Source organism: Podarcis tiliguerta (assembly GCF_965153285.1).
Source record: "Podarcis tiliguerta genome assembly, chromosome: 5".
In the NCBI taxonomy this organism is placed as follows: domain Eukaryota; kingdom Metazoa; phylum Chordata; class Lepidosauria; order Squamata; family Lacertidae; genus Podarcis; species Podarcis tiliguerta.
Window position 1 is genome coordinate 27472009 of NC_139538.1, and position 25654 is coordinate 27497662.

The 25654-nt window shown below is 43.9% G+C and overlaps 1 protein-coding gene and 2 long non-coding RNA genes across 7 annotated transcripts in view; 1 reads left to right on the forward strand and 2 right to left on the reverse strand.

Annotated features, from left to right (window-relative positions):
- Positions 1 to 3585, reverse strand: part of ZBTB38 (zinc finger and BTB domain containing 38) — a 30666-nt gene extending 27081 nt beyond the window's left edge. For all 4 annotated transcript variants that reach the window (XR_014511856.1, XM_083442585.1, XM_083442584.1 and 1 more), the window contains exons 1-2: positions 3465 to 3585; positions 2553 to 2644 (exon numbers count right to left, since the gene is read on the reverse strand). The gene's annotated coding sequence lies outside the window, so the exon portion shown is untranslated. The remainder of the gene's footprint in view (positions 1 to 2552; positions 2645 to 3464) is intronic.
- A 206-nt stretch (positions 3586 to 3791) lies between these two features.
- On the forward strand, positions 3792 to 17119 carry LOC310678766. 2 transcript variants are annotated; one of them, XR_014511951.1, is made up of 2 exons: positions 3792 to 4003; positions 16575 to 17119. It is a non-coding gene; the product is annotated as an uncharacterized lncRNA (long non-coding RNA). The 2 variants fall into 2 exon arrangements; XR_014511952.1 differs by lacking the exon at positions 3792 to 4003 and adding an exon at positions 6310 to 7000.
- Positions 14668 to 19387, reverse strand: LOC310678723. The gene is made up of 2 exons (XR_014511894.1): positions 18312 to 19387; positions 14668 to 17200 (listed from the first exon to the last, which is right to left on the reverse strand). It is a non-coding gene; the product is annotated as an uncharacterized lncRNA (long non-coding RNA).
- Positions 19388 to 25654: the final 6267 nt, after the last annotated feature.

Sequence of the window (25654 nt, forward strand, 5' to 3'; positions counted from 1 at the left end):
TTGTGGTCATTGCTGGGAATATGGATGCTATGGGATCTGAGGTGCTCCTCCCCCCATCCCAGAACCCATGACATTATGCATTATCAAATCTGCCCCCTAATCAAATATTTCAGTTCATCTTTTCTTTTTGCATATAAAATTAACATGGTGGTATTATTATTTTTAAAAAGTTTATTTACACAAAACATTATTATTTTTATTTCATAAAGATTATATGCCACTTGATTTTAAATAAAGCAGTTTACAGAAAGAATATGTCAAGCATGCTAAAACAGCAAATAAGATGCCTTTCTTTGTCTGGTCCTGGTTTGAGGTTGACAGGGGAAAGCTGACATCAGCAGAAGCATTTCTTGGTAATGGTAGATCACATTCAGCTAGGAAGGGCCACATCCCACAAGGCAAAGCCTGCCAGGACCCTAGACAGAACACTCTGGTGAGGACCACCTAAATTGAGAGCTCTTGCAGGTGCCTTTCCAAAGCTGGCTGGTTTGGTCTTGCCATTGGTGGCGACGAGGTGGCTGTATTTTTAAAGCAGGGTTTCTCAAACTTGGGTCCGTGGATGTTGTTGGACTACAACTCCCACCATCCCTGAATACTGGTCTTGCTAGCTAGGGATGATGGGAGCTGTAGTCCAACAACAGCTGGGGACCAAAGCTGTCAACGTTTCCCTTTTTTAAAGGGAAATTCCCTTATTCCGAATTGGTTCCTCACAAGAAAAGGGAAAAGTTGACAGCTATGCTGGGGACCCAAGTTTGAGGAACTGAACTTCTGATTCTGCAGAAGTTGGCTCCTACTGTGTGGGGGTGATGGGGAATGCAATAGAAACCTGGTGAGTTTGGAAAGCCAACTTATCTTCTGACCAAGAAGGTCCTGCAGTGTGGAATGTCAACTCTCTGAGGGGCACCTTCTCCTGATCATCGTCCTCAAAGTTCAAGGGAGGACTGAGGTCAGAGAACATGGCACTGCCAAAACCAGCCCCTACCCTACCCTAGAAGTGAGCTGTCATTGGCACCAACACACCAGGCTCCACTTCCACGCCCCTACATAGGCCACAAACCAGATCCTTTCCCAATTGTAGGAACCGCCTGTCCTACTTTTGACCGATTTGTCTCATGAAAGGATATTAAACACCTTATGCAACCTTACCGGAAGATGAAGGACACTACCAAAGAGATGTTTACCACGTGCAGGCTCACTGATTTCCTCAGAAGCAACACCAGATTTGCAATACTTTACAGAGGAAAACACCAGTAGCCACTTACTGGCAATGAAGTGAATGAGAATGTGTGGGTAAAGAGGGCTGATGGAACATCTTCAAAATTCATGGGTGCTTCCAGACGTTCTGTTTATGCTAGATGACATTGCGTCAAAGCAAGTGTTACCCAGGCCTTACCATATTTCCATCACTTTCCATCTCTCGAAAAGCCCAGGCTTTGGGGGAAGTGAGCATGTAGTGCAACGCCTCCCAGTCAACTATAATTGAACAAACTTAAACTTTCTGATTTTTGAGGCGCAAAAGGGCTGTAGGGGAGACTGACAAAATCACACACCCTCTTCCACTGGTAGAATTCTGTGGCCAGATCTTCACATTGGTAAAATTCCTGCTGGTAGAAGCTTATTTGGGATTTAAGCCATTAGCCTTATTCAGCCTTTTTCTTGGCTCCATTGTTGAACAGTTAAGGAGGAGATAGGCCATGCAGAATACCTTGTTCCAACACTGCAAACTCTTCCCTCGACATCTGTGCACACAACACAAATATCTGAAGCAAGGGGGCCTTCACACATTTAGTTACACACATGACGGCATCCCCTAGAATCATAGAATAGTAGAGTTGGAAGGGATCAGCAGGATCATCAAGTCCAATCCCCTGAAATGCAGGATTTTTTTTGCCCGTGGGTCTCGAACCCACAACCCTGAGATTAAGAGTTTCATGCTCTACCAACTGAGCCATCCCTCAGGAATTAAATATAACCTGATCGTTCAGGGGTGAGATTCCAGGGAAGCCTCCACATGTACATAAGCACAAAGGCCCATCACTACAGATGTTCATGCTGTATGAGCGAATGTCAGGTAAGGATTGGGCAACACTAGGGGTGAGACTTCTCAGCGTAGCCCACCTTCTTGTTTCTATATTGTTCAATGCAGGAATGAAGAAAGACCCATACATAGCTAACATATTTTAGGAAGATGCATCCTTGGGCAAAATGAGTACAGCACCTTCTTCTCATGCTGCCACTTTCCGCAAGGGTGAAAACAATGTTAAGTTTGGGCCTAACCATCACAGCCCCAGTTGCTTGCACCCTAGACAGAAAGGTGAGGTGGTAGCTTTCCAGCTTTTTTCCGTCTTCTCCTTTGCCTTTTCAAGGCAATCTAATAAAATATTATAATCCAGCCTGATTTCTCCTAGGTATTAACATACTCATTAAAATAAACCTCGCGCTTCTTGGGAGGTTCTGTCATACAGAATATGCTGCTGCGAGTAGAGCAGATGTACTGAAACTCGCGCAGCAGGCCTGGAGGTTGACAGCTACAGAAAAGACATTTGACGCACCTGTCAAGATACGTGGGTTTTCAGAACACAAGTCACAGACGGAAGGCCCCAGCAGCATCTTGTTCAAAACGATACTTGGCAGCTTAAATTACCTTTTAAAAGACAGAACTGAAATTCACACTTGAAGATTTCCAATTCTCTGACACATATATACTTTCGTATACCGTAGGTCTTCCAGCAACATTACCAACATAACACTGCCAAGAACAAATCCATCTCTTGGGCTAGCAGAAGTAGTTTGCACTTTGAAATCTGTTCTATCTGTTGATCAATGCAATAGCCGCTCCTTTTTAATGCTCCTTGCATGCTCAATTAATGTGTGTACAGGTGTGTGCGTATGTGGCTGGGGGTGAGGGGAGAGACCAGGCCTCCTTCCATCCTATACACATTCATAAGAAAATCTACAGAGGAAATTTCCACGTTAGGGGAGGGGGGCTTCTACAAGGGTTCATTTGAACTTGTGTGGATTGTGACAGAGTCTGAGCTGTGCTGCACTCACATGTTCAATGAATGCATGAACAATGTCTGCAAGGAGCAAGTGCCGAATGGCCCGGAGACAATTGTATCATGAGAGACAAAAGTCGGAGGACAGATTTCAGCCCAACACTAGTCCAAACAGCAGCAAATTAAAACCCCAAGAAGCACAGCTTATCAGAAACGAAACATTGCCGCCCAGCAACAAATCGTAAGGTCAGTCCAGGCCCACCCTCACAGACCCAGAAGGAATGAGCCAAAAAGAGAGAAAGGGAGGAAGGGTCTTTGCAGCACTCACAACTGAATCGTCCCCACATAATTTACATCACTTCTCCCGTATCTCATTCATACAATGCCTGCTCGCTATTTCTTCTGAATGTGTATCCTGTACAATAGTACACCCTGTACAATCAACTTTTTAAAAAGCCTAGTATTTACTATGAGCTTGAGCAAACCGTTTCGGCACAGCTCTTCCCACGCTGACCTGTCCCTGCAGAAGCAAGAGCAGCAGGCAAGGCGACTGTGGGCCGTCATTCTGAGGCCCAAGGCCCAGCTGTTCTGCATCCGGTGCACAAACTCTGCTCGCAGCCTCCTCTCATCGCTGCTGTGCAATGTTTCTGAGCCTCCTGGTGTTCAAATAGGGGACTTGCAGTTTCTACAGCAAGCATGTAAAAAGCCCAGATGACCTGGAGGGCCAGATTCTTAAGAAATAGTCGCTCCGGAATCTCGCCCATAATTCCCCCCCCCCCCCAATTCCTCCTTCATTTTATGAATGTTGTTCATTTTAGGAACATCAGCTGGCTACATAACACACACCGCTCACTGCAAGTGTTTCACTTCCTCAGATAAATCTCACGCATGGAAAACACACTCTGGGAGCAGAGGGGAAACACTAGGACTTGCTGCAAGATTGCTTTGGCACGTGAAGTAGTGTGAATGACAAGCTGGGGCCATTTCAGCTGTGGATTTACATATGAGTAAGTATGCCAGCTTATCCCTCATGCCTCCTTGGCCCTCAAAATTATAGAGCAGTGTGGATTGCTGTGGGCTGTGTCCAGGGGCCATGGAAGCCTGACAGCCTTATTGCTCGAGATCCCAGAACTACAGGAGCTTTGAAACTGCCTAATGGTACCAGCTGATAGGGCATCCCACCGCTGTGTTGACACAGTAGTGGCGGACTTTGGGCTCTCAAACCTCAGTGCCAACCTGGTTGATGCTAAAATTCAGCGCTCCCCCCTGCCCCCACCCTCTCATGCTCCATTCCACAGTGTTCTAAGAATTCTAAGGTCTCAAATATAAAATATATGTTCATAAATGTACAAGGCAAACACATACATAACTACATAAATGTGTCTAAAAGAGTACAGGAGAGCAATCCTGAAGCCATTCTGACTCTCCCAGTGACCCCAGATATTCCTCTGCAGTAAGGGGTGAGGGGTGGGGAAAGCCTTCCCATTGTCTTTTTGCTTACAAATCCTGTCTTAAAGGGTGTGTTTGTTTGTGTGTATGAATAGAGTGAACCTGTGACCCGGATTCAGGAACTGAAGTATTTACCATCACAAAAGAATGGCCAAGCTGCCCAGGCAAAGCAATCAGTGACCATTATGAGGTATCCTGGCAGACAGGATTTCTGCTGTAGACTGCCTCCTGTGATGTATTTCTGCTGTAGACCACCTCCTTTTGTGATGTATGTATGATGCCTTGTGGGGTGGGCAATTTCAAAAGTCTATATAAGGGCTTGCACACCATCATTCTGGGTTCTCTCCTCCCTCCTGCGTGTGGGGAGTGGGGACCCTCCCAAATAAAGATCAGGCTTACTAGCTGCTTTGCTTCTCAGTATACCCTGGTTGGCCTCTGCTATTTTCTCCTCCCAATAGGGAACCCACTTAAGAGCTCTTGGAAAAGGTTTTTCTTATAACAACAGCATTGTTTGGGCAGTCCCTGCAGCGTGGCACCCGGTGCGACCATACTGGTCATACTACCCTAAAAACACCTCTGCCAACAGTTCATCAGGACACCATGGTCACTTCTCATTCTGTAATGAACATTATTTCAATAAGCATCTGACTGGGTTGCAGATCTAGGAAAAGGGTGTGGAACTTGTGTGGCACTCATAATGTTGTGGGACTCCCATCAGCCCAGCCAGCAGGGCCAATGGCCAGGGAAGATAGGAATTGTTAACCAACAGCCAGTAGTGGTCAGTGGGGCAGAGCAGTCAAGCATCACTGCCAGTAACCAACAGTATCCAAAGCTGTGGATGCCTCTGGGTGGGCGGCAACGCTGGCACGGCTTCGGATTCGCCACAGGAAGCTCCTTCAGCCAATCCGAAGCCATGGACGCCTCTGGGCGACTCCCCTTCCTTCCTGCTGAGTGGCCATGTATGACCAAGAGCCGAGCGGGAGGAGGTGGCGGAGAAGCTGCCTCCGTTGCCCAGGCCAGCGGCATGGGCCCTGCACCCCCGCGGACCCCTGGTTGAGGCAGAGGACGATGACTACACTGCCAAAGACGGCAGCAAGCCCCTAATGAGCACATTTATTTCTTTATGGGGGGAAAAACCCTATTTACTGCCCATTAATACAATATAACATGGCTGTGTACAGCAGTATATAGAATAAAATGTAAGGCACCGTAAAAAACAGTTCAAAAATATTGAAGTGACTGGCTCATAATAATTGTAAACAGTTACATGTCTTGTCTACGTAAAAAAGTTTTCAAGGGACGCCTGGAAGTAAAAAGCGAGGATGCCTGTTCTGAACCGCAGGCCCAAAGGAGTGCTTGTGGGAGTGGCTGGGCGAAGGAAAACGAAAGGATATCAAGAATGCCAGAGTGATCAGTTCTACTGCTTTATAAAATAAAGGTACAGACTTGCAGCAAAGCAGCCTGCCTGGTCTCCCAGCCTTTGCAGAAGCGGGATGGACACCACAGCACAGAGAAGGCTTGTCTGCGCCCAAGCAAACATTCATATATTCTTTATACGCAGTATACGTCACTTTGTCCAGGACTTCCCATCACTTCACTTGACCAGATGAGGGCATAGATGGCAAATATCCAAATCTTACAGATAGTTCCCCTTTCTGGGCTTAGAGCCCAGCAGCCCAAGCCCACAGATAAGGATGACATCAAAGCAAACCAATTAGCTTATATCAAAGCAAGTGAATATAAACATATATCAACTATCAATTAACAACTATGAATTAATGGTGGGGTTATCTTTTAAATAACTATCAATTAACTATCAATTAATTAACTATCAATTAATGGTGGGGTTATCTTGACTACCAAGATGGTGTTTGCAGAGCTTCTGGTTCAATACAATGCCTACCAAATTCCTGCTGGAAGAGTGCTCCGTAGCACAGGACCAAAGCACATCCATTCAAAGCACATTACTTGCCTCAAAGCATCCTGGGAAGTACAATTTGTTAAGGATGCTGGGAATTGTAGTACTAAGAGAGGAAACTTTTGGGGTGCAAGTGTGTGCTTTCATTGTAGGGTGCGTACCTGTCCTTCTAGCAGAGGCCAGTTGGGCCTCTGTAACATGGGGAACTGCTAACAGCACCTGTCCAGATGATCTCGCTTTGAATATACATGTGGCGAACCTCATGCCCAGAGGCCAAACGCAGCCCTCCAGTGTCTTTACCTGTTTGGAATATGCCAATGAACCGTGAATGGCTCTTGCTGAAGATGTAGATGTGAAAGCATACAGAAACCTTATTTCTGCATGGTTGGAATGTAGCTGACTGTAGAAAGATAAGCGTTACTGCTATTGCTCCAGCCACTTTTGGCTGTGGCCTCTCCCACCACAGGCACGTGGTCACCAGAAGGTTCCCCACAAGGGAATGTGCCCTTCAGGCTGAAAAAAGTTCCCCACCCATTTTAATACATGAGGGAAAGGTAGATCTAGACAGCCAAAAGACCATCTCGCCAGAAAGACTGTCTCACCTCTTCTTTAGCCAGTCCATCAATGTGTCCTGCTGGTGAGGGCCTCCTGCAGATAACATCTTCTCAGGAGGTCGGTTCTATACCATATAGGAATTGGGCCTTTATTGTCATGGCATCTGTTATGTACTAAGCTTAGATCCTAGAACAATAGGCAAGTAGGATCCTAGAACGCAACAACTGATTGGCCTGCAGGAAAAGACCAATCAGGCTCCAGGAGAGAAGCAGAATCAGCCAGTCAGACGGGACTCATTGTGTAAATAATGTATATAAAAGCCTGGGCTTTGGGGGGGGCAATTCAATCACTGTTTTACAAGCTGCATGAAATCACCACAGGACTCAGAGTATATTTCAGGATCTAACCCTTTGGAATCCCCTTCTCTTAAATATTAGACAAACGACCATCTCTGTTTTCCTTTGGCACCTGCTAACGACATTCCTCTTCCAACAAGCCTTTTTCAGTAGGGGTATTTCATAGATTTATTGTTTGTTTTTTGCTAGCCTGGGTTCCTTTGGAAGGAAAGGTGGCGTATAAAATTAAGAAAGAGAAGAAACCTAGGGAACGGGGTCAGCTTTCAGACTAGGTACATCCTAACATGGAAGAGTTTGCAGGTGTATAATGCATTGTTTTGCTCTGAATTGTATTTCATTAGTTTTTGAAATACAAAGAGAAGTCAGAAAAATTGAAAAGGCATCCTATTGATGTATTAGCGGGTCTACCTAATGCCCACATCACCCTTTATCTCTAACCCACCATGTTTACAAATGACCATTTAGCTCCTCCTAAGGGAAGAATGTGGGCAGGGCAGGGAGTTAGAGAAAATGATTAGAAGAAAGAAAGAAATAGGAAGATGAGTAAATAGGAGGGAGGCTGGTTGTCGGGGCCATTTGAGGTATTTGAGCCGCTCTATTCCTGTTGGTACACAACAAAGCACTGACGTCACACCAGCTTGCGGGTGTTTGGTTGTACCACACCTATTTCAGCTTTCGTACCCTTTAATTAAAATTTCCCTGTACTTGTCCTCCTTTATTTAAAAGCTCCATATTAGGAAGGTTCTCATAATGATATCTACACTAACCTGTTCAGAATTGCTCACAGTCTAGTCAATAGGATAGCAACAAATTGCTTCAGGCAAACCTACCGTGTTTCCCAGATACGACACCCACAAACCTTCTCTCTAGAGGTTCCTCTGGGCACTATTATCTGTGCATGTGCAACCACCCAATTCTCTTATTCCTTTCCCACCGCCCTGGCCAACCCCACTTGTACCGGGATACCATACTGTTTTATGCTTAAAGGTAAAGGTAAAGGGACCCCTGACCATTAGGGTCCAGTCGAGGCGGACTCGGGTTGTGGCGCTCATCTCGCTTTATTGGCCGAGGGAGCCAGCATACAGCTTCCGGGTCATGTGGCCAGCATGACAGCCGCTTCTGGTGAACCAGAGCAGCGCACAGAAACGCTGTTTACCTTCCCGCCAGAGCGGTACCTATTTATCTACTTGCACTTTGACGTGCTTTCGAACTGCTAGGTTGGCAGGAGCAGGGACCGAGCAATGGGTGCTCACCCCGTTGCGGGGATTTGAACCGCCAACCTTCTGATCAGCAAGTCCTAGGCTCTGTGGTTTAACCCACAGCGCCACCCGTGTCCCTTGTTTTATGCTTAGGGCTATTATAATTTGAATTTGCCCTTTTAAAACTTCTGCTTGGCTTCCTTACTATTTGAGTTTGCCAGGTGGGTTTCACTAGTGAAATATGTCAGCTGTTGTTGTGCGTCAGCAGCCTGTATTACAGAAAGAAAACCTGCTCAGCAAATATTCTTCAGCCTCAAGGATTTTTGGCCAATTTCCAGGATCCCTGCACTGCTCAAACATAGTGCTTGCCCTGAAACCACAAAAATTTGCAACAGGATTTTACTGAGAAGTAAACTCCTTTTGCACTACGGTATATATGTGATTTTCAGAAGGACAGGCATTTCTTGATGATCAGAATCTCAAAGCCATACACTCTTTCCTGCCTCGCATCTATTTTATACGTCCTTGAACTTACCGAAGCAGTCTGTCAATCTCCTGGTCTCTGGCCAATCAGCTCTCAACACCACCCAGCCAATCCTAATCCAAAAGCATAGCTGTGGCAAAGGGCTCCCTCCCATGTGCCTCTGAGCAGAAAAAACATGCACTGGAACTGATAGAGCTGCCCAAAAATCAGCCCTAGTAGTAGAGATCTTCCTCCAACACTTGCTAGGAGGCCTACAGCTGCTGTAGCAGATATGGGAGGAGACTGAGATGCTTCGAAAACAGCCCTGTGTGGCAGCTATGGGAATAGTTTGTTGCCTCTTTAAGAAGTCTCAGAGCAAATGTTGTGTTCACCATAAACTGGTTGCAACCAGTTGGTGGATCTTGGTGACTGGGGAAAAAAGAAGCAGCTCCTAAATTTGTATGCTTGTGTTCTGAAGGGTTCTGCCTTTCTGAAATATAATTTTGTTTGGAATCAGAAGGCCAGTACAGTGGTACCTCGGGTTAAGAACTTAATTCGTTCCAGAGGTCCGTTCTTAACCTGAAACTATTCTTAACCTGAAGCACCACTTTAGCTAATGGGGCCTCCCGCTGCTGCTGTGCCGGCAGAGAACAATTTCTGTTTTCATCCTGAAGCAAAGTTCTTAACCCGAGGTACTATTTCTGGGTTAGCAGAGTCTGTAACCTGCAGCGTATGTAACCTAAAGCGTATGTAACCCGAGGTACCACTGTATAAAACAAAACAACACAGTTAGCTTATATCAGAACCATACATTGGTTCCGAGGGTGCTCAGAGCCATTTGTCGTAGCCCGTTCGAGTTCTGTTGCTGAGAATCAGGAGCTAGGAGTCTCTGAGGAACCTTTGCCTGACAGCAGAATCTACATGTGAAGTCCAACAGCCCAGAGGTCAGGGAATCCAGATGATCACAGAGCTAAGTGTCCAGTCCAAATGACGTAGAGTCAAGGGTCCAGCAGAAAGCAGCAAAGAACAACAGACATTTCCAGCATCTGACTGTTGCTGAGAGCTCTGTTTAAGAAGGCCAGAGTCAGCTGGTTCTCATCAGTGCCTTCTTTTGTGAAGGCTGATGCGCTGCAGGTGGGGTCACTCTGCCTTATCACTCTTCAGGCTGCTGTTCAGCAGGCAAAGCTGACTCCTGGCCCATGACACCATTACCCTGAAGTCCAGAGAAGCAACTCTGGAGTGTTTCCTCCTGTGAGGAGCCTATTGTTTATTTGGTCTGTGACAGAGAGAGGCAGAGAAAGGGAGAGCAAGCAACAGAGAGTCTCTTTCTATAATATATATCTCATTTTTTTACTCAATTGTTTTGTGTTTCTTTTTTCTTTATTTTAAATTGGGCAATTTGGAGGAGTAGAGGATGTTTTTTGTATGTGTTGCAACAAATTCTGTATTAACCGTTTACCTACATTCACTCATTGAAAGCTGCACTGGCCACTAAATGAGGCCGAGCAGGTAAGGTAGATATTACACTTCACGAGTCATGTGTAATTACATAAAAGGTGTGTGGATCTTAGCAGAGGATATATATTTAATGCACAGGTATGGAGGATAATGCTGTCACTATTCTTTCGACCTTGTTCTTTTGTGGGTTTGTCAGTGAAATTCTAAAATGAAAAGCTTGTTCGGAGAAGATGACCTAGTCATTGAGTTCTTCTGGGATTTATTTATTTTATTCATTATTATTATGCTACAAGGCGCATCTTATTTTCTTAAAGCGCATATCACATTTTGGTCCAATGTCATACCCTCCAACATTTACCTGATGAAAATAGAGACGTTATGTTCCATAATGATAATTTTACTATTTATACCCCACACATCTTACTGGGTTGCCCCAGCCACTCTGAGCAGCTTCCAACATATCTAAAAACATAATAAAACATGAACAAAACTTCCCTATACAGGATTGCCTTCAGACGGCTCAGGGGTCAGATAACTCCATACCCTCCAATGAAAATAGGGGCTTCCTAAGGAAAAGCGGGACATTCCGGGATCAAATCAGAAACTGAGAAGACTTCTCTAAATCAGAGACATCATGGGAAAATAAGGGCACTTGGAGGGTCTGCAATGTGCATAAAACAAGTTGTGAAACCCAGCCAGATGGGTGGGGTATAAATAATAATAATAATAATGAAATTTATCAAATGCCTTGTCAGTTGCAAGGGGCTCTTCAGCACACTACCTGATGTAGAAATAATCCCGAGTGCAGGAAAACTGGAAAACGCTACTGTGTCTGAATACCATGACATCTCTTGGATGTAATGCTAGGATCAAGTTTTCATAGCCTTGTCCTTCCTGACTACAATCAAGAAGTGGCTTTACTTTGCTTCCTTTTTGCAGAGAGTCATAATAAACTTTTCCAGACAACAGTTCCGTCTCTCTGGTTTATGCATCCTGCTTTTATTTCTAAACCGCTATCAGAACAATGGCTAAACGCTTCATGTTTATTACAGCTGCTGTTGCTCCCTGACAAACGTGTCAGATGTAAAGCATAATTTCACTCTAATCTGCGCCGGCCTTCATTACTTTCCCTCGTCAATCTAATTTCCACCTGTTCCCATGCTATCTCTTTCTTTCTTCTCTGCTCCAGTTGCAATCACAGCTAACATAATTCTCTGAGGTGGCGCCTCATAGATACCAAAGGCCCTGCAAAGCTCTGCTGAGTCATCCTAGTGTCAGAGGCTGAGGCCTAGGAAATGAACACATAAGCGATTCCCCCCCCCCCCCAAAGTGACACATTAAACATAATGGCTGGTGTCACTCAGGGCAGACTGTTGCTTTTTTCCTTAGCCATAATTACAGAAAGGCTCTGCACAGGAGAGGCAAAAATGTTGGGGGTCGAGGAGGCTTAGTTGTGAGGGAGTGAGAAATGTCCCTATTTTCTACAGCAGCAGCAAGGATACTTATCGCACAGTATTGGAAGACACAACAGCTACCCACACTGGACGAATGGCAGATGAAAGTTATCAACTACATGGAATTGGCAGAAATGACTGGCAGAATCAGAGACCAGGGAGAAGAGACGGTGAAGGAAGACTGGAGAAAATTTAAAGACTATTTACAGAAACATTATAAGTTAATGAACGTTTGATGACATCGGATTGATGGTGAATGGTTATTAGTTAAAAAGTGAATAGAGAAAGATCCAATATTTTGTCAGATTTAAGGAAATGCAACTATCTATTAGACTTTAAGAGTAGCAGAAAATCAAAATATGATAGAGGGAAATAATTTGCAGACAGAATATTTGATATGGAATACAGAGAAGGAAGGTCTGGGGAAGTCGGAGAAATAAGTTAATGTAAAGAATACAAGGAGATAAAAATTGTTTTTAATATGTTTATTTTCTTTTTTGTATTTTGTTGTTTTGTGTGTTGTAGTGTTTATTTTTTTGTTCTTCTGTTGTGAGGTTGTTTGTTTATTGTTTTATGTTTTTTGTAAAACCCAATAAAATATTATATAAAAAAAAGAGAGAGAGAAATGTCCCTATTTTCATCTGAGGAACATTGGAGGGTATGCTATTGCCATAGCTGTCAACTGTCCCTTATTTGAAGGGACAGCCCCTTATTCCAGCGCCATGTCCCGCTGCTGTCCCTTATTGATGGATGTTCCTTAAATGTCCTTTAAATTTCAAAGGAAGCAGCTCCTCTCCCTCCCTCCCTGCCGGCCAGGGAGGAGGGAGGCTCCAACTGTGTTGCTTGGCTGTATTGCTTACCCAATAAGAAGTCTAAGAATGACTGGGGGGGTGGAGCTTGCATGCCTTATGCTGATCAAATCGGCTGCGTTCCCTGGGGACTCGCCTTTGCTCAGCACTTCCCAGCGGAGAGGCGACAGTGGTTTTCCTTGAGGCTTTGTTTGGCTGCTGGCTGGGCTTTCTGTCTTTGGCTCAGAGGTTGAACATACCTGTGCTGAGTGCTTGGATCGGGATCGGAATCGGATGGATACGTCATTGATGGTCCACTCACCCTTGCCGGCTAAAAGGTCTGTCTGGAGCGGGGGAACATGGTGGGGGGAAAGGAAAGGAGATCTCGGGGGGGGGGAGGCTGTTTGTGTGCGGCTAGTTAATGCAAGCTGAGGGGTTTTTTGAATGCTGGACGCCATTTTGTTGCATGTGCTGCTGCAAACTTTGCAGTGCAAAGCCAGGCCGGGGAGCCATCTTAAGCTGAGGCTGCATAGGCCTTGTGGTGCATATGATTCAGATTCTATTCAGTTGAACCTCTGGTTACAAAGTTGGTTGGACAGTGTTCTCGAAGCTACCAGCATGAGTTTGACCAGACTGCAGGAGGACAGGAAGACTGGAGTGCCTGGAACAGGTGAGGCTGCAGGTCCCTTATTTTGGCTGCTGGTCCCTAATTTTCAAGGCTGTTGGTCCCTTATTTTCAAATCTGTAAGTTGACAGCTATGGCTATTGCTCAATGGTAGAGAGCAAACTTTGCATACAGGAAGTCAAAAGTTTCAATTCCTGGTATCTCCAGGTAGGGAGAAAGAATCCTGTCTAAAAGCCAGGAGCAGCCAGTGCAGTGAGGAGTTGCTGTCCTGCCCCTGGTATCACTGCAGCCTACCTGGGGGGTGGTTTGGGGTAGGGTAGTGGCAAGAGCAAGCAGCAGCGGTGGATTGGCCTCACAAGTGCACCTACGCAGCCCAGCCCTCAATGCTCCCCCATCCTGCCCCGTCCCAAGCATCGGCCCACCACACTGCAGAAACCATGGTGAGCAGCTGCTAGTCACTGTAGTCAAGAGCAAAGTAGGTGGACAGTCTGACCCCATATAGGGCTGCTTTATATATTCACATTTACATAAGAAACGTGACATGTTCCTAGCCAAACTTTGCTTTTACGCATACAGTGGTACCTCGGGTTACAGATGCTTCAGCTTACAGACTCTGCTAACCCAGAAATATTACCTCGGGTTAAGAACTTTGCTTCAGGATGAGAACAGAAATCGTGCTCCGGTGGTGCGGCAGCAGGAGGAGGCCCCATTAGCTAAAGTGGTGCTTCAGGTTAAGAACGGTTTCAGGTTAAGAACAGACCTCCAGAATGAATTAAGTTCTTCACCCGAGGTACCACTGTATTATTGAAATTGCATGAAATGGTATGGTTCATGGACCGAGCACCCATTGCAAGAGGAATGTGCAGGGTTTTTTAAAAAAAATTGCTCCGAGTTTATTGACTTGGAATGTTTCAACCATGTAAAAAGCGCAGTTTCTTTGATATGAGGTCATGGGTTTCTTTGATATAAGGTCATGAAGTTTATCAATAATGGAAGTCTGCTACCCAGGCTTCCTCAACCTCGGCCCTCCAGATGTTTTTGGCCTACAACTCCCATGACCCCTAGCTAGCAGGAGCAGTGGTCAGGGATGCTGGGAATTGTAGTCTCAAAACATCTGGAGGGCCAAGGTTGAGGAAGCCTGGGCTAGCCTAACAACAGACTTCGCATTGTCACATTTTTATGTGAGGGAAATGGCGTCACATAGAGGCAATGATACCTGGGTACCTGTGACAGAATCAGTTGTCCCAAGCTGGAAAACTAATGGCACCACTGGATTTTTTTTTTAAAAAAGAACAACATTTATATACGCTCCCTTTTTCAAGGAGGTCAAAGTGGCAGTTTAACCTCAGGAGAGCACCATTAGGTTGTTCGGTTGTGGGCTAAATAAGAAACAGACTATAATATCTTTGTTACCATTATTGTTCTTTTATTTATTTCCTTTCTCATGTGTCTCAAGGCAATTTACAAATATACAATAAAAACAACAGAAAGTAGTCTGAAAACTACCAAATATAGACTTTGAAACAGTACAAAATTATCTAAAACAGAGATTTTTTCATGTAGCTGGAAAAGCTTGTTGAAAAAACAGGTCTTAAATTGTTTCTGAAAAGTAAATGAGGGGCAGCCACACTGAAAGACTGCTCTGAGTTACTGGGGAGTGGGCTTCTGATGCCTTTGGCCCTTGAAGAATGCAGAATGCAAAATGACCTCGCAAAATGTAAAAACCAGTTGCACAAACTTTATGGTATCAAAACCCATGATTAAAATACACAGTGAAACAGTCCTATTAAAATATAAACATCTATAATTAAAACACACAATAGAACAATCTGATTAAAACATTGCTGCCATTAATACAGGAGACTGAGGTGAAGAAATCAGGGACTGCCTGTGCAAACAGGTGTGTCTTCAAAAGCGAGCAGAATACCAGTAAAGAAGGGCCCTGTTGCATTGAGTGCATTTCACAACACCAGTGCTACCAGTGAAAAAACTTATTTCTGCATTATCACAAGTCAGTGATCATCAGGCTGGGGCAAAACTAGCTGCATTCCATTTTTAACCAGGCCCTAAAACATTTTTAAGAATGTTTCACACATCTGAATCATACTAGCACCAAAGCAAGCCTCTGAATAACTCTCATAGTTTATCATGGTTAATAAATATATATGAAATATCAAATCAATGCAAAGAGGATATGTAGAAAATCTGTCAAAAGGTGGCGGAAACTGTAGTATGTGCTGGCTGCATCCTTTGGAAGCTCCCTAGCTGCAAGAAACCTGCCTTGATGTTTTGGAAATTTGTTCCTATGCCATTGGCTGAACTGCTGAAATTTTCATGAACATGCTGATTTTCAAACCTGTTAGTGCTCAGGTGGGGTTACAGGCTGCCAAGGGAAGGAGATACAAAGCAGCATTAATACTACCCTGGCAACTATTGGGATTATGATGAGGAAGTGTCTTCTACTGCATCCTCTCCTTCCACAAACCTCAGAGTGTGTGTTATGGTTTTTGAACGTTCTTTTGGAAGCCGAACGTCCGATGGGGCTTCTGTGGCTTCCAATTGGCTGCAGGAGCTTCCTGCAGCCAATCAAGAAGCCACGCTTTGGTTTCCGAACATTTGGGAAGACAAACGGACTTCCGGAACGGATTCCGTTCAACTTCCAAGGTACGACTGTACTAGAGATTCCAGCGTGTACCATTTCTAGTAGCCTGTCTGGCAGTGCCTTGCCGTCTCTCTTTCCCATGGTTTCCTTTACTTCTTGTGCTGTGTCTTTTCCACGAGTTACCCGTTAAACTTTAAAGCAAAAATATAGCACTCAAGGCTTCTAGCTTTGGGGCTGAAAAATCTGGTTTAAAAAATAATAGGTTGGTATATGCAGTTGTGTGAGTTGATTTATCTCTTGATGTGTGATATGGTTTAATGAAGGCTAATGCTGACTTGAAAGTGCTTTTGCACTACACTGAGAAACGGTCCACCCATTTGCTGAACCTTCTACCATCTGAAGTTGGGGTGGGTAATTGTTGTACTTTACCAAGTAGTTACTGTATTGATTTCTTCCTCGCCTGATACATATCTTGTCCAGAAGTTCTTTGTTCCGCAGCCCATAAACCACAGGGCTGAAGCTTTGTGCAAATAAGAAAACAACAAAAACTCCAAATTTTATCAGAACATGTTCTGATCCATTTCCGATGGCTGTCAAGATTAAGGATGGAAGGATATGGAAGCTCATTTGTACACCATGAATAATGACTGTTCTTCTGGCCTTCTTATTTGAACAGTTAAAATGACCGCTGAGCTTTCCTTCTCTCCACAGGAGAAAATAAGCAGTTACCATGATGGCTGCAAGAAGGAAAATGAAAATACTTCCGGTTATTCTGGCAAAATCACTACCCAGGAGAGTTGGGCAAGAGGGCTCTGCTCCATATATGTCCCTTGGATCTCCTTCTGTACGTTCCACAGTGATCAAGCATGCAGATTTGAGGAGTGTTCCGACCCAAACACAAGCTATGGCTTTGCGTTTCACCAAGTGTACAAAGGCCAGGTATCTCAAAGGCCAGCAAACCGCTAAGGAAGTGTTAATTGCCATCAAAGCCAGCGTTACCAGCACTGTTTCTGAAACTGCTGTTTGTACTCCAAAGGTGATCCAGATCCAGAATTGCTGCACTTTAAATGTTTGTATCGCATTGGACACCATGCCAGAGCAACAGAATAAAGAGCAACAGAGAAGATGATGGCACAGGAGGAAGTATCTCACTTCCTTCACCATTTTAGAGTTCTGCCTCACAGTCTTGATTATTAATATATTCAATGCAGTTATGAATATGAAGTTAGCCAAATAAAGGCTTCCTTTTACAACTACTAGGGTTTGTAGTAAATCTGATTTGTTTGCTTGAGTTTCAGTCGTGGACACATTCATAATAGCCGAGTGAAGTTCTTGCCCTGGAAAAAACCAAGCAATACATTTATAACAGTATTATAACAATATATTTCCAGCTATTTAGTCTGATGGGAAAACCCAGCCAGATGGGCGGGGTATAAATAATATATTATTATTTACATGAACAGGATTATAATCTAAATGCACTGGAGTTTTGAGCCACTGTGGTGTCATTGGTTACATTGCTGGAGTAGAATCTAGAAGACCAGTGTTCAAAACCTAACTCAGCACTAGGGATGGAGAAATTTTATTCAGGATGCATTTGAAGCTGACTTTTTCCAGTCCATACTTTCTGAAGGAACTAATCCTTTGAAATTTGCACCTATCCGAATTTTGCAGTGCCATTCTCCAACCAAACGCTGTTTACAAAATGGCATATATTAAGGGAAGTTTGCCTAAAAATGAGGATATGGGGGGACGGGACAGCTTGCAAAAATGTGTACATTAGCCAAAACTGTATATTAAAAATGTGTTTATGAGGAGAAATTTGCCCTAAAATGTGATGAACTTTTAAGAGGATTTTAAACGTAAAATATCTCTGAGCCACGAAGCTCATCACTTGACTTCCTTATTTAACTTTTCAGAAAGGCTCAATGTCCATACTTTCTGTTTCCACTGAACAACTGAATCTTTTAAACTGATGTTTATTGAGCATTTGTTCCGATTGGTTTTCGGGGAGGTTATACGACAATGAACGTTCATCCTGATTGGCTTGCCCATCTCCAGCAAATCACCCAGAGATCCTGCATTCTCTTTTTCCCATCCCTGGTTTATTAACAATAGTCAGTGTGAGAAATGGAGAGGTGTCTGGCAATACTCTCTACTACCCTGATGAATAGCATGTAATCTTAAACTAGGAGGTGGGTATACTAACTTCCCCAAATAGCACATCTTTTTCTTTTCTACTAGAAAGTGTTGAGAATAGCACAATTAAATTAAAACAACAGCAACAACAACAACCAGTAGTGTATGAGTGTTCATCATGCTAAATTAAACTGACTGAAAGTGATGTCATGACAAGAGATTAGAAAACAGTTCTATACCATAGCAAATTTATAAATCCCAAGAGTTGGAATTCATCACTTATTCAACTTCATACATCCCATATCTTACCTTTTCATGTTCTCCCTCTCCCAAGAGTAGATTCTAAATTTGAAGATTATGACTTCTCAAGCTACAGTACCACATCCATTTAAGCATGATGACATCTTCAAAATGCAGACTCTTCATGGACCTTGATGTTTAATCCTAGTTTATATGTTTATCCGATCTTTAAAACCGTGCTTTTAATAGTACGCTGATTGCAATAGTTTACACTGATCTGGAAATGCACTGAAAATTTAGACGTACCTTTCTTTGCTCTGTGCTAGCTCACACTGCTTCTTTTTGTTCCTCCGCATCTTACTGAAATGCCCTAGCAGAAAAAGAAGAAGGAAAACTAACTCTGAGATTATTAATTGTGAAACTAGAGGGAGGAAATAAAACCAAAAACCCCAAAGAAAACCTTCTCATATCTTCCACCAGATATTTTGCATTTGCTGAGCAAGACCAGTCTCTAAATTTCTATTTATTGCCTGGATCAATGCCTACATCATCTACCTCAACCCAAAATGCACAAAGTTCATGGAATATTAATTGAATGCAAGTTGATGATGCATTCATAAAATAAAACATGAGACTTACTTTAGTTTCTGAGCTATGTGGACATAAGAGACTGCCTTATACTTAGCCAGGACACTGATTTTTTCCAGCTTCTGGTGCATTGTATCTCTCCAGGGTTCCTGTGAGGGATTTTCCCCAGCCCTCCCTCAAGTAGCTGGAGACTGAACCCATGAATTTCTACATATTTTCCACCATTGGCTCATGGTCTTTCCCTACCTGTGAATTTAGGTGGGTTGTATATGTTCTTGATCCTATGTCAGAAAAGAAAGGTAAAGGTAAAGGAACCCCTGACCATTAGGTCCAGTCGTGACCGACTCTCGCTTTATTGGCTGAGGGAGCCGGCGTACAGTTTCCGGGTCATGTGGCCAGCATGACAAAGTCGCTTCTGGCAAACCAGAGCAGCGCACAGAAACGCCGTTTACCTTCCCGCCAGAGCAGTACCTATTTATCTACTTGCACTTTTTGGCGTGCTTTCGAACTGCTGGGTTAGCAGGAGCTGGGACCAAGCAACGGGAGCTCACCCCATCGCAGGGATTCGAACTGCCAACCTTTTGATCGGCAAGTCCTAGGCTCTGTGGTTTAACCCACAGCGCCACCCGCTGTCAGAAAAGAAGGCACTACCAAAAGCATGCATATTTCACAATTAGGGCCGGCTCATCCATTAGGCAAGGTGAGGCGATGGCCTCAGGCAGCAGGATCCACAGGGGCAACAGATCCCAATGTAAACCTTCATTGCCCTCTTGTTCATGTTGTAGATCTTCACACACTCCTTATTCCCTAGTGTGGAGGGCGGCTAAAGTCATTCAGAAGTACGCCCAAGCTGTGAACCCCTTTGTACTTCTGGATCCTTTGTTGTTACTTAAGGCTCAGGCAGCCTTGGAGGCATGGAGTGAGTGCCTTCCATCAGCTTCTGTCGTCTCTGCTCTGGTCACCTCTAGGTCATATCATTGCAACATGCTAATCTAACCTCTGAAGACTGAAATCTGCCTCTGAAGAAACTTCATGTGGTGCAGAATTCAGTGACCAGGTTGCTAACCGGGGCAAGACAGTTTGAGCATATAACACCGATCTTGGCCCAGCTGCACTGGCTGCCAATTGGTTTCCAGGCCCAATTCAATGTGCCGCTTTTGACCTATAAAGCCTTAAATGGCTCAGGGCTGCAATATCTCAAGGACCGCCTCTTCCTATATGAAACCTCACCATCAGAGGTCCTTCTACATGTGCCTCCCCCACAAGAGGTCCACAGGGTGACAACATAAGAATGGGACTTTTCTGTGGTGGCTCCCTGCTTATGGAATGCTCTCCCCATATCTTCCATATCTTTAAGCATCAGGCAGAAACATTCCCTTTCTCCTAGGCCTTTGGCTAATTAAACCATCTACGGCCTTTTAAACCAGAGGGGCAGGGAACTATTGTTTTTGTTTGTTATTATGGTACGTATTTTTGTGTTTTTATATTGTAAACCACCCTGTGATCTTTGGGTGAAAGGCAATTAATAATAATAAGAATAATAATAATCCACATCTGAAATGTATTCCATATTCAGTTATCCAGTTTCTTCTCTCTCCCCCCCCCCCTTTTATAACAGTGCGCCTATGATTTTACCAGCAGAATTAAAGGAAAACAAGGCAGAAGTTCAGCAGGTGACACTTTCATCCTGTTTGCATTTTCGTTACTGGGCGTCTGCTAGGAGGTGGCGAGAGAGAATCCTTACCCTATTGAATTTCTGCCCATCACAAAAAGCTTTTAAAGGCTCAGGCTCACCGAAGAAGGCAGCCCTTATTCACATTACAGTTTTGGCCTACAGTATATACTTCCAGTTTCTTTACATTTAACCTACTCTTGGTCTGAAGGAGTTAAAGAAATTACTCCTTCACGGTTCAAAGCGATTTTCATGAATTCTGCAGCAACCTGCTGTTCCCGTTGATAAGGAGTAAGATTTGCAATTAGTAGCTTTCCACCTATCAATGTCAAAGGCTGGAGGGCACTGAAGAGCATTGTCTCAGCACCATGCAATTAGTTTCTCCCAACATCTGTCAAGCTCTTGCCTGGTCAAAAGAGAAGCAAGCATTTGTTGTAGGAACAGCCACTAGTAATACGACAGGTAGTGACGAATAAGAAGTTCCATTACTTTTCTCATTACGGCAGAAAGATGCAACAGCTTATGCTAAGGATTCCCCATCCCCGACAATTCTATGAATGTTAATTCGTAAATGGAATTTGCACCTTAGCTGAGCCCTCCGCTTTCAAAGAAAAACCTACCAACGTGTTTTGACAGCACATGTCCTGATTCTCGTCATCCACTAGGGGGCAGCAGAGGGCAACTTGTTGCTAGGCAAATTACAGCATTAACCAGGCTGAAGTGGTTTTAAAAGGTGGTTAACGTGCCCAATATTTCTCTTTATACTATTCTTTTTTTGAAAAAAGAAGTTCATTTGTTATGCACTTTATTTTGGTTGCAAAGAGCATCTGCTTAGATTCAAGACAAAAGATAGCTGTGGTCACCAGACCTGATTCACACACGCCGCAGGCTGCAGGTGGCAATCTCCTTTTTGAATGCTTACTTATAATAATAATAATAAAATTTTATTTATATCCCGCCCTGCCCAGCCGAAGCTGGGCTCAGAGCGGCTAACAACAGTAAAATAATACAGCATTATGTTACAAAACTCCCTGAAAGTAGAAAAGCAGCACAACAGGCAAAGAGGTGGGGATCAGAATCTTTCTCCCTGGTGTGCTACTTTTCTGTTTGCAGGGAGGCCTTTAAAAAACCCCACAACCAACCACAAGAACAACACACTGCGAAGCAGGGGTCAGCAGCCTTTTCCAGCCGTGGGCCGGTCCACCGTCCCTCAAACCATGTGGTGGGACGGCCTATATTTTGAAAAAAAGTATGAACAAATTCCTATGCCCCACAAATAACCCAGGGATGCATTTTAAACAAAAGCACACATTCTGCTCATGTAAAAACACCAGGCAGGCCCCACAAATAACCCAGATATGCATTTTAAAGAAAAGGACACATTCTACTCATGTAAAAACACGCTGATTCCCGGACCATCCGCAAGCCAGATTGAGGTGATTGGGTCACATCTGGCTCCTGGGCCTTTGGTTGCCTACCCCTGCTGTGGAGCATTCAAAATGGCGCACCTCAGCTGCAGTCCTCATACCTCATACCTGTTGCATGCATATAGATGAGGCTAAAGCTACAGGGCCCAGGTCTCACGAAGCTGCAAGGGCTGGGGTTGCGCTTCTATGAGATGTAAGGGGAAGGCAAGTGAGGGGACTGCATAAATGTCCCTGCCACCCACACCACCCTGGGGATAAAGCATAGCTGTCAACTTTCAGATTTGAAAATAAGGGATCAGCAGCCTCACCTGGCCCGGGGACAGTCTATGGGATATCTAACAATCTGGGATAACAGCAGGAAGCAGCGGGAAACGGCGCTGGAATAAGGGAATTTCCCACACAAAAAAAGGGAAGGTTGACAGCTATGGGATAAAGCAGGTCTGAGGCAGGAAGCCTGGCTATATGGGCATAGCTTCCCGGAACAATCTTGAACCCTGACTTTGCAAGGTTGGGAGTCCTTGGATGCAGACCCACGATCCCCACTTCAGAGGTCCTGCTCCACCTTTCATATAATCAGATGGAGGGCAAACAGTGGCGTAGCGTGGGGGGTGCAGGGGGGGCTGGCCGCACTGGGTGCAACATCTGGGGGGTAGGGTTAGGGGGCGCAAATCCACGGGTTAGGGGGCGCAAATTGCTTGCCTTGCCCCGGGTGCTGACAACCCACGCTACGCCACTGAGGGCAAATGACTGGAGGTCAGTGGGATACAACTACTGATTACTCCGCTTGAAAGCTTAATATAGTGGATGCCAAGACCTCCTCCATTGAATGTACATTTCCTGTTTCCTATCGGGCACTTAATCTTGGCAACAGCAGGCCCCAACTTGCAAGACAGCAGTTCTGCTAGCCAGACTGCCGGGTGTTCTTGGAGACAAAAATATATGCAGAGCCAGCTCTCCCACAAAGGCAGCTAGACAGCAGAAATTAAAGCGCCCCTACCTGCAGTGCTGGAAGCAGCACGTAAACCTATATTGTTTCTGGAATGGCTGGCTTGCCCTGTCAATTGAGAACACGTCCCAGAACCTTAATAAGCACCAGACCAAGACAAATCAGTGACTGAGGCAAAGGGCAAGATTGTGGGTCGCTGGTAGTGCACTGCCTTGGACTGCAAGCCCTCAATGCAGTGCAAAGTCCACTTTATGACAATACTGAACATAAGGAATTTCTGGTGTCTTGAGCCTGCCTGTCCTAGCCCTTAACCTTTGCCTTAGAGGGAGAAAGCATCAGCTTAAAGCCTGTGGCCTAACTTGGCTTTTTCTGCCAGCATTACTGTCTGCAAAGAATCAGGCGATGACTACAATCCTCTGCATGCTTAATTTGGATTCAGTCACGATGGGATTTACTTTCAAGTAATAACTAGGATCATCTGCTTCTGTGTGTTTAGAACTGAGAGCTGAGTTTGTCCTGGAATCTTATCTTAACCTTCTATTTCCAGGCATGATTGCTGTGATTTATTTTACAAACTTCTCTGTTGAAAGATTATTCTCTCAAGTAAGTACGCACAGGATCAGAGTTTTAGATCTTTTTCGTCTTCTTTTCTATTGATGATATTGAGGTCAACTTTGGTCCAGTTGCTCTTTTTCTGTGGATTTGCAAAAATATCAACTCGCATCAACTTCAGTACATTAAAAGAGGTTGCAATGTCTGACTCTGAGCACTTCCTGAAGAGCGGTATGCTTCTGGTAAAGATGACATCTCAGTTACGGGTCCTTTCTAAAATTGAAATATACTCAGAGTCGCAAAGTGATTTCATGCTCTTTATTCAGCTCATAGTGGTGAGGAGGAATGAATGAAAGTCCCCTCAAAGTATCTGCTTTATATACCGTACATTATTTACACAATGGGCTGCACATGATTCGCTAATTTCAGGATTCTCCTGTAGGCCAATCAGGTTGTGGATTCACTTCCACCTGGAGCTGGATTGGGTGGCTCCTGCGGACCAGTCATACTGCTGCATTGTTCTAGGACCAATCAGACTGCTGCAATTTGGATCCTATTCGACTCAGCACATAACAAAAATTAACAGAACTGGTGTGTGCGCAATACAGCAGTAACATGGATGTGGAAAAACACACGCCGCCACCACCAGGGATTTGAAAAATAAAAGCTGAATCTTGCGTTAATTTGACATTACAAAAATCAAATCTGAATAACACAAATTCAGACAGCTATAGAGAAGAAATATGGGTTTAGTTTGTATTAAAGGGGGGGAAACCACACAGTAAATTTGGAGATCTATTGCAAAATGGAGTCCACTACAAAATGCCACCAAAACTGGAATCTATGGGCATCTTTAGTACACTGCCTCAAATCAGGATTTGCTGTTATACAAACTGATATGTTTCTCCTGGAGACAGGTGTGAGTAACTGATAGATTTTATAAAAACTGGGGAATCGGTCGTTATTTGCTTCTTTGTCTCAGCAGCCTTTAGGTATCGTCCTATTATCTGCAGACCACTTAGTAAAGTCTAACCTAAGTGAGTCTGCAATCTCCTTCTCCACTCTAAAATGTAGAAATGACACTACTGGAAGGAACAGGAGCAACCGCTGATTGCAAACTCTAAAGAGTTGACAGAGCACTTTAACTCCTGATCAGATTGGAAAGCAAAGCTGCAGGGCTGATGGACCACTTCCTGTAGGTTAGAAAGCTGGGTGTGGTCTGTGGTCACCCCTGCTCTAAAGTGGGTTCAGCATGACACAGTTTTCTGACTTATCACATAGATAGAACTACAGAAAGAAATGGAAGATTAAAAACAGACATATGAACAAAAAAAAACCTTTTTAAAAGCCCTGAAAGAAGGCCCTAGACTGCTCTTAGGAATGGCTTTGGTTGCTCTAAAGAACAGCTATGGTTTAAGATCAGTTCAGCCAACGAATTCATGGATAAATTATGTGGTTGCCCATGAATAAAGATTAGACACAAACAAGATTTGAGCTGAATGAAAAATATAATTTCCCACCGCATGATTGCTGAGAAAAGTCCTAAACTGTCACATTTATCAGGCTGCAAAAATTTGAATTATTCTAACAGAAAGGACAATGAAAATAGAAATAATAAACTTTTATATTTGCATATATACCGGTACCTGGGCAAAGATGCAATTGACAATTAAAAACCTAACTAAAACATGTCCATTTGCATACAAAATACCTTTAAATGAAAAATATCTTATGACTTCTTACTTGGCATATTTGAAAACTTTAAACATTACTGAAATAAACAAGCAATTACACACATAACTTAGCAAATTGGAGAAGCAATACACCATGCGCTGGGTGTGCGTTCTGCACATGTCATTGAATTTTAGACTCTTTCAATATTTTTCTTGTAATTTTTTTTTTCTATTTAAAGGCCCCTCATAATCTGAGACCTTAAACTATAGTTTACTTAGTTTGTGTGCAAATCCAGCACTGTGAAGATTCTTGTGGCACTATAAAGATGAACAAGCTTATGGCATAGCTTTCACGTAGTCTACTTAACCAGATGCATTTTCCCCCCCTGTTTCTTTTCTGCAAGACAAGACAGCACAATCCTACGCATAACTAGTAGGCTGGGCCCTACTGGGTTTATTTTGCATTGATAATGTTCTTGTTTCCTAGTGAAAATAGACCTTGCACAACCTTTTCCTTTTTTTTTTTTTAAAGAAACCCACACCGAGATTAAAAT